Source organism: Talpa occidentalis, unplaced genomic scaffold (genome assembly GCF_014898055.3).
Source record: "Talpa occidentalis isolate TD23 unplaced genomic scaffold, MPIMG_talOcc4v2.1 talOcc4.10, whole genome shotgun sequence".
Taxonomy (NCBI): Eukaryota; Metazoa; Chordata; class Mammalia; order Eulipotyphla; family Talpidae; genus Talpa; species Talpa occidentalis.
In genome coordinates this window covers 93,286,498-93,294,208 of record NW_023600993.1, presented here as the reverse complement: position 1 = coordinate 93,294,208, position 7,711 = coordinate 93,286,498, and positions in this window count along the sequence as shown.

The following is a 7,711-nucleotide window of genomic DNA, read 5'->3' as shown; positions in this document are numbered from 1 at the left end:
CAGAGGTGGTCCAGGCTACTACTTGGAGACAGGACCCTGGAGAAGGTGGAGCCAAGTTTGAATCCTGTCTTCTGAGTAGTGAGGCTGTGATGGACAAGCAGAAGTTGTGGGAGAGGGAGGTGATGAGTTTCAAATCATTCAAGTTGAGTTTGAGAAGCCATACGAATGGGGATGTCCATGATGCAATGGATATCCAGGTCCAGAAGAATTATGGGTAGAGTAGAATTGGCAGGAAACATCTCCCCTTTGCGCCCTAGGTTCCTCACCTGCAAAATGGGATTGTGGTGTACTTCCCCAGTTAGTGTGATGATGAGATGATGTTACATGTCGAATGGGCCTGGCTCTGTGCAGCCACACAGCAGTTACTTTCGAGCATTGGTTCTTGATTTCAGAGGGTCTGTCATCTCCATTTTTTCCATGGTCAAACCCACCAAGATCTTTGCAGTTACCATTTCCTCCTCCAATACCAAGGGAACCCACTTCTGTCTTTTCAAAGTCCCCAGGGCAGTGATGGGTGGAGGTTGCTGGGAAAAGTTGAAGAGTGCAGGCAGTTCCCCCTGCCTGGGCTATCCTAGGGCATGAGCACTTGGTCCTGTGCAGTGGACAAGACTGGACTGGGAGGGAGTCTGACCCTGCCACCAGCAAACCAATAAATCTTGCCCTGTTGGAAGTCTGTTTCTCCACTGGGTCTAGGAGGGGCCTGCTAGCCCCTCCCTGGCTCTGCCCCTGCCTCTTCTTGCTCCCAGACAGCCTCTTCCTTTCTCTTAACTCAAAGAAAACCTCATTTCCTTGAAGACTTGGCTCACTGCGGGCCTCCTGGCGGCTCATTCCTGGGGCAGAGGCCAAAATCCTGACAAGATTAAGAAGAGGCTTTGGGACTGGGCCAGTGGGGAAAACAGGAAAGATGACAAACCAAACTCCCCTCCTCCCGGGGGTTGTTTATTCCAGATTCCCCTCAGCTGAGTTTTCTGGACATGCATCCCCTTGACTGCATCCCCTGCCCAGCTGCTGGCCCCAGGGTGCCTCATGCTCCAATGGTCATAGAGTTCACCATCGGGCTTGCTCCTGTGTCTTCTTGGCCAACTACATTCAACTCCTAGAAAGCAGGAAGACACAGATAATGTCCTGAGTGCCTACTGTGATCCACCAGGGCATAGTCCTCTCAGGCTGCCTCTCCAGCTCCCCAGCGTAAGCACTGCTCTCCCCACTCCCTGCCATGGAAACTGAGGCTCAGAGAGGCTACCCAGATCACCCTGCGTGTTGGCGTTGGATCCAGCAACAGAGAGGGGTAGAGGGAGAAGGATGCCTAAACAGCCAAGAGCATGTTCTCTGGAAGCTGAGGAGCCTTGCTTGGTTTGAATTCTGACTCTGCCACTTGCTGCTGATAGAATTTGGGCAAGTTGCTAGTGGGAGGTAGTCTGGGCTAGCGGTTCAGGGCACAGGCTCTGGAATCAAATGTCAGTTCCACCATCTGCTAGTTAGGTGACCTTGGGCAAGTTCCTTCGCTTCTCCGCGCTTCTGGTTCCACAGCTGTAAAACAAGACAATAATAGCTCCTACCGCATCAACTTGCCATGCGGATTAGACGTGATAATCCAGGCGGAACACTTAGCACAGTATCTGGCCCTAGGGCCAGCTCCTTGCATGTGAGCTATGGTATGAATGTGGCTGCCACCTGTTGCCCTGCCTGTCACCCGTCACCCAGTGGCTTGCTCAGCCCTTGGCACGTGATAGGTGCTCAGTGGCTCCCTGACTGCAGGAGGGCTGGGAATTGACTCAGTGTTTCTGCAAACACGCTCCGAGGATGTGTGGGAGTAGGATTCTGAAGGGAGCTGTTTTTCCTGAGTTTCCCAACCAACCAGGAAGTGATTGCTTTTTTTGCACGCGAATCTGAACATCTGAACTTTGAAATACTTCCAGGCTGCCTTTCCCTCCCCCCACCCCCATTGCCGAAGCAGTTTACACTCCTTGTGAATATTTCCAATGCTGCAGAAAGACATGAATAGACCGTTGAAGTCCTAAGTAATCCTCCTTGGAAAAATGTGCCCACAACTTCTGGGAGACATGTCCTTCCAGACATGTTTGTGAGCTCCCCATGGGTCACTCTGTGTGCTAGGTGCTCCGGGATTCCCCCACACACGTAGAGACGACTCTCTGAGGCTTAAGGAAGGGCACAGTTGGGGTGGGACAAAGAATTTCATGGAACACTTAATCAGCAATTAAACCACCAGTGTACAGATGACTCATTCGCTCGGTACACAATGAACACTGGGGCTCTGGGACTCGGAAATGACGAACGAAGGTCCTACCTGACTCTGGAGGGAGACCCGAGGTTGAGTCAGCAAGGGGCCCTCTGTTGTACTTACCTCCTGGTGATGTGCCTGCCAGACAAAGCTCAGTGAGAGGACAGAATGGGTGACATGGCCCAGCTGCCCAGAGAATACCATTCCCCCACCTCGTTCACTCTGCATGGGGAACTGAGTCGAAGACTCCAGACAGGCTGGGCTTGCCACAGGTGGTTTCTGTGACCTTGGGTGAGTCACTTCCCTTCTGTGAGCCGCAGGTTCCTCATATGAGGAGCGAGGAGACTCTTATTGTCTTATTGTCATGATTGTCCCCCACTCATTTATTCATTCATCCATTTATAAAATATGGGATCGCCTTAGATTATGGGGGCACTAAACATGGCCCTCCAGGAAAAAAAGAGCTAGGTCTGTGGTAGGGTATGTTGCTGTTCGGCAAATATTTACTCCCCTAGCCCTCCTCACTGTGGGAGGAATATACTTCCTCAGTCTGTTGATATTGGACTTAGCCATGTGACTTGCTTTAGCCAAAGGAATATGCATGGATGTGACAGCTACAAGCTCCAAGCTACACTAAATGTTTGCAGCCACCCTGTTGAGTAATGGTCCTGCACCATGAGAACCATGTGTCTCAGATTGGGGTCGGGTGGGGGAGGCTTTAGTGTGTCCTCAATGAGGAGACATGTGAGGTAGTCCTGGGCTCAGCCCCCAGCCTGGAGTGCAGTCCAGCCCAGGTCAGCTGGGGAGAGCCTTGCAGAACCTCAGCAGACCTCCTGCAGACCCATGGGTGAGTAATGAATGTTTACTGTAGCAAGCACTGAATTTCTGAAGGTTTTTTTTTTTTTTGTTTTTTTAGTTTTGTTTTGTAGCAAAAACTGATGAATGGGAATGCCTGGCTTACTCCTTCACTCCTGAGGCTGACGACAGGCCTTGGCTGCTGTGGAAGGATTTTCTGATAGGTGATATCTGATCTACCACACCAGGCTTAGATGTTAAGAAGGCTCCAGTTATGATGTCATCCGGGGGGAAATGTTTCAGGCAAAGGGAACAGTGATACCATGATCCTCAGTGAAGCTGAAGGAAACTTGGTTTGTTCAGAAAAAGAATTAAGGCCGGTGGGCTGATTGGGAAGGGTGGAGAGCCCTTGAGTTCGAGACTCCTGTGCTCAGTGGGACACGTCACATTTCCATGGGACTCTCAGACCCTTCGAGTTCAGAACCCCAGCTCCAAACTCAACCTGTGGTCTCACAAACTTTCCTCTTAATTTCCCAATCTCAGTTAGTGACACCATCACCCACCTACACAGTCATTCAACTAGAAAGCTGGACCTCATCCTCAGCTCCTCCCTCTCCCTCAACCCCCACATCCAGTCTATTTTCAAGTTCTATCACTTCCACCCTGTTCATTCCCTCGTATTTGTCCATCTCTCCACTTGTACTGAGAATACCCCCATTGAAATCATTGCCCTCATCAGGAAAAAGACTAATTATAATGAAGTAAAAATCAAAATCAACAAGCAGCTATAAACCAGAGACACACTACAGGGGGGGAGGAGGGAGTAGGATCACAGCAAGGGGGGATGGGAATTGTATGGGGACTATAACCAAGATGAAAGTGCATGCATTGTGCAAAAATGAAAAATGATGTAAAAATGGGCCTCCCCGGTGGCGCAGTGGTTGAACGCTGGGTTGCGAAGCTGCCCGCGGTCTCTGCGGTGCCGGTTCGATCCCCGGCTGCTCCCTGGCCACCGGAGGAGGGTCCCACATGGCGCGCAGACCTCTCCTGCCGCCTGCTGCTCCCCTCAGCAGTGTACTTCAGTCTGCCTGCTCTGCTCCCCGCTCTGGCTCTGGTGAATTCTCTCACCCTCCCATGCTTCTGACTGTACCCAGTGCTTGTATAAACCAACCAACCAACCAACCAACCAACCAAACAAACAAATAAATAAATAAAACATGCCTCTATAAAAAAAAAAAGAAAAATGATGTAAAAATATAGCAAATAAAATTTAAAAAAAATTCAGCTCAAAAAAAAAAAAAAAAGAAAGAAAGAAATCATTGCCCTTTCTGGCCTGGGCAGCAGCAACCACCTCTCTGGCCTCCCTGCCTTCACTCCTAGCTTTCCCCCACTCGCTCCTCTGCGTGGCAGCTGGTAGTCTCATTTAAAAACAAATCCTCATTTCTTCACTTATCCATACATGAATGGATAGACTGTGGTCCATGCATACAGTGACCTATTATTCAGGGTTAAAGGCATGAGCTCAGTTCTGGACCTGGAGGGTAGTGTTGGGTCCATAAAAATGCAGATATACTTAAGTCCACTGAACATGTACACTAGATATGGTTAAAGTGGTAAGTGTTACAGTATGTATGTATTAACACATACACACACACGGAATGAGCTATCAAATCACGAAAACACATGGAAGAGCCTTAACTATATACTGCATGATTTCAACTATGTGACATTCTGGAAAAGGCAAAACTATGGATGACATTAATAAGATCAGTGGTTGCCAGCAGCTAAGGGAGCAGCAGATGAGTGACTAGGGGAAGCATGGGTATTTCTAGGGCAGTGAAACTCTGTGATGCTGTAATGACACATTCATGACATTATACACTTGTCGAAATCCAATGAACTTTAAAACACAAAGAGCGAACATTAATGTAAACTATGGACTTTAGTCAATAAAACCTTCACAAAACCGAAACCAAAGTTTCATGACACTTCGGTTTAGACCTTCCGATATTGTCCTTCCTTCTTCCCCTTCATCATCCTTAAAGGCTCAGCTTAAACGTCACCTCCTTCTGGAAGCCTTTCCTCATTTCCCAAATAATATCAGTGCCTCTTGTTTTACCTGTCCCATAGATCTGTTCTTCAACTCTGCAGGATTAGCACTTGGTCATTGGATAGGTGATTACTCCTGTTTTATTTTTACAATGGCAGTCTCTCTTTTGTCATCATCTTATCTCTAGCACAGAACTGGTGCCTGATACATAATAGGGCTCAGTGTGGTTGAATATGGTTTGCAATAAAAGGTCACATATTATATTATTCTACTTCTATGAAAGATCCAGAATAGGTAAATAAGTCCGTAGAGACAGAAGGTAGATAGATGGTTACTAGGGGCTGGGGGGTGGGGTAGGAGGAGTGACTGCCTATAGGGGACAAGATCTCCTTTGGATGAAGGTGTTTTTGAATTTGATAAAGGTGCAGCCATGCATGGTGAGTGTACTAAATGCCACTGAACTGTATACTTTAAAATGTCTCTTTAAACAAAAAAGATTTATTTATTTATTTTAAAAAGATTTTTATTTTTATTTATACAAGCACTGGGTACAGTCAGAAGCGTGGGAAGGTGAGAGAATTCACCAGAGCCAGAGCAGGGAGCAGAACAGGCAGAAGGACTGAAGTACATTGCTGAGGGGAGCAGCGGGCAGCAGGAGGGGTCTGCGCGCCATGTGGGACCCTCGCCAGCGGCAGGGGATTGAACATGTGCTGCAGAGGCTGCGGGCAGCTTTGCAGCCCAGTGTTCAACCTCTGTTCCTCTGGGGAGACCCAAGATTTATTTATTTTTATACAAGAGCTGGGGTACAGGCCAGAGATGCAGGGGGGTGAGAAGATTCACCAGACACGGAGCAGGGAACAGAACAGGCAGACAGACCAAAATACACTGCTGAGGGGAGCAGCGGGCGAGACAGGAGAGGTCTGCCTTGCCATGTGGGACTCTCCTTGGCTGGCCGGGAATCGAACCCATGCTGCAGAGGCTGTGGACAACTTCACAGCGCTGTGCTCAACCCACTGCGCCACTGGGGAGGCCCTAAAATGTCTCATTTTGTCTTAGGTGAGTGTCACCTTAACCTAAAAAAAAAATGGTTTTAAGTATTAGCCAATGTATTTCTTTTTTCGTATAAAGGTTTTTTGTTCATCACCTTTTTGGGATTCAGAGCAGCATCTTTGGTCTTGAAGGTGATTTTTACAACAGAAATACAGAAAAACAAGAATAAAAATAAGTGACTGTTAAATTTTTTCTTAAAACTTTTTATCAAGAATTTTATATATACATAAAAGTATCACAAATTTAATGAGCTTCCATGTACCCACGTCTAACATCAACAAGTATCAACTCATGAATAATAAACTGATTTCACGATATGCCCATTTATCCCCTCCTCTATCTATGATTTTGATGCAAATATGAAATATCATTTTAGCTGTAAACATTTCCTATGTCTCTTTGAAGAACTTTAAACATGTAACCACAATACCGTCATCACACTGAAAAAAAAAAAAAAAACAAATTCTTCATCTCCATCCAGTTGATGTTTAATACACCCAATTATTGCATAACTTAAGACCTATAATGTATTTGTTTGAATTAAGATCCAAACAAGTTGCACACATTGCATTGATTGAGATCTCTTAACTTTCTTTTAATCTATAGGTTCTGCCTCTATCTTCTTCTCTTTCAAGTGTCGCAGGTGGAATAGACAGGATCTGGAGAGATTCTTTCTCTGTCTTCATTTACTTACTGAAGAACAGAGGTGTTTGCCTTGTAGACAAATTGTATTCTGGATCTTGCTGATTGCATCCCCAGGGCGTCGGTTAACATAGTCCCCTGATTTCATGTGACTGGCATCTTAATGGAGTCAGGTTAAATATTTTAAGCAAGAATGTTTCATAGGTGATGTTGTTTACCTCTACCAGGAAGCATCACGTATACTTCTTGCTTTTCTTTCTGTGAAATCCCCACAAGTTGACAACCATGGCCTCAATCCATTGTCCCACTAGAGGTTGCAAAATAGAAAAGCAAACTTCTAATCTCTGAAAAATTAAAAAAAAATTATTAACAGGAACCACATATCAAGAGAAACTTCCTCTAACCAATTATTTGGTTATAGCGATATGGGGAAAGTTGCAAAAATACTTGATTCTTTCTCTTTACCAGTTTTTAAAATGATGAGTTGCTTCCCTAACATGCTCAGAGGGAATCCAATGAGATTTTCTTTGCGTATCACAGTGAACTTACGAATCTTAAAATTTAAAATTTTTAAAAATCTTATTGATGCTCAAATTGGCTCACCTTTGGCTACCTAGAACCTCTGCAGATTGGATGCTGAGTTCTTCTGACATGACCCTGGAACTTCCTTGCTTTCTATTCTTTTTTTTTAATTAATTAATTTATTTATACAAGCTCTGGGTACAGTCAGAAGCGCAGGAGGGTGCGAGAACTCACCAGAGCCAGAGCGGGGAGCAGAGCAGGCAGAAGGACCGAAGTACACTGCTGAGGGGAGCAGAGGGCGGCAGGAGAGGTCGGCGCGCCATCTGGGACCCTCCTCTGGGGATCGAACCGGCGCTGCAGAGGCTGCGGGCAGCTTCTCAACCCAGCGCTCAACCGCTGCGCCACCGGGG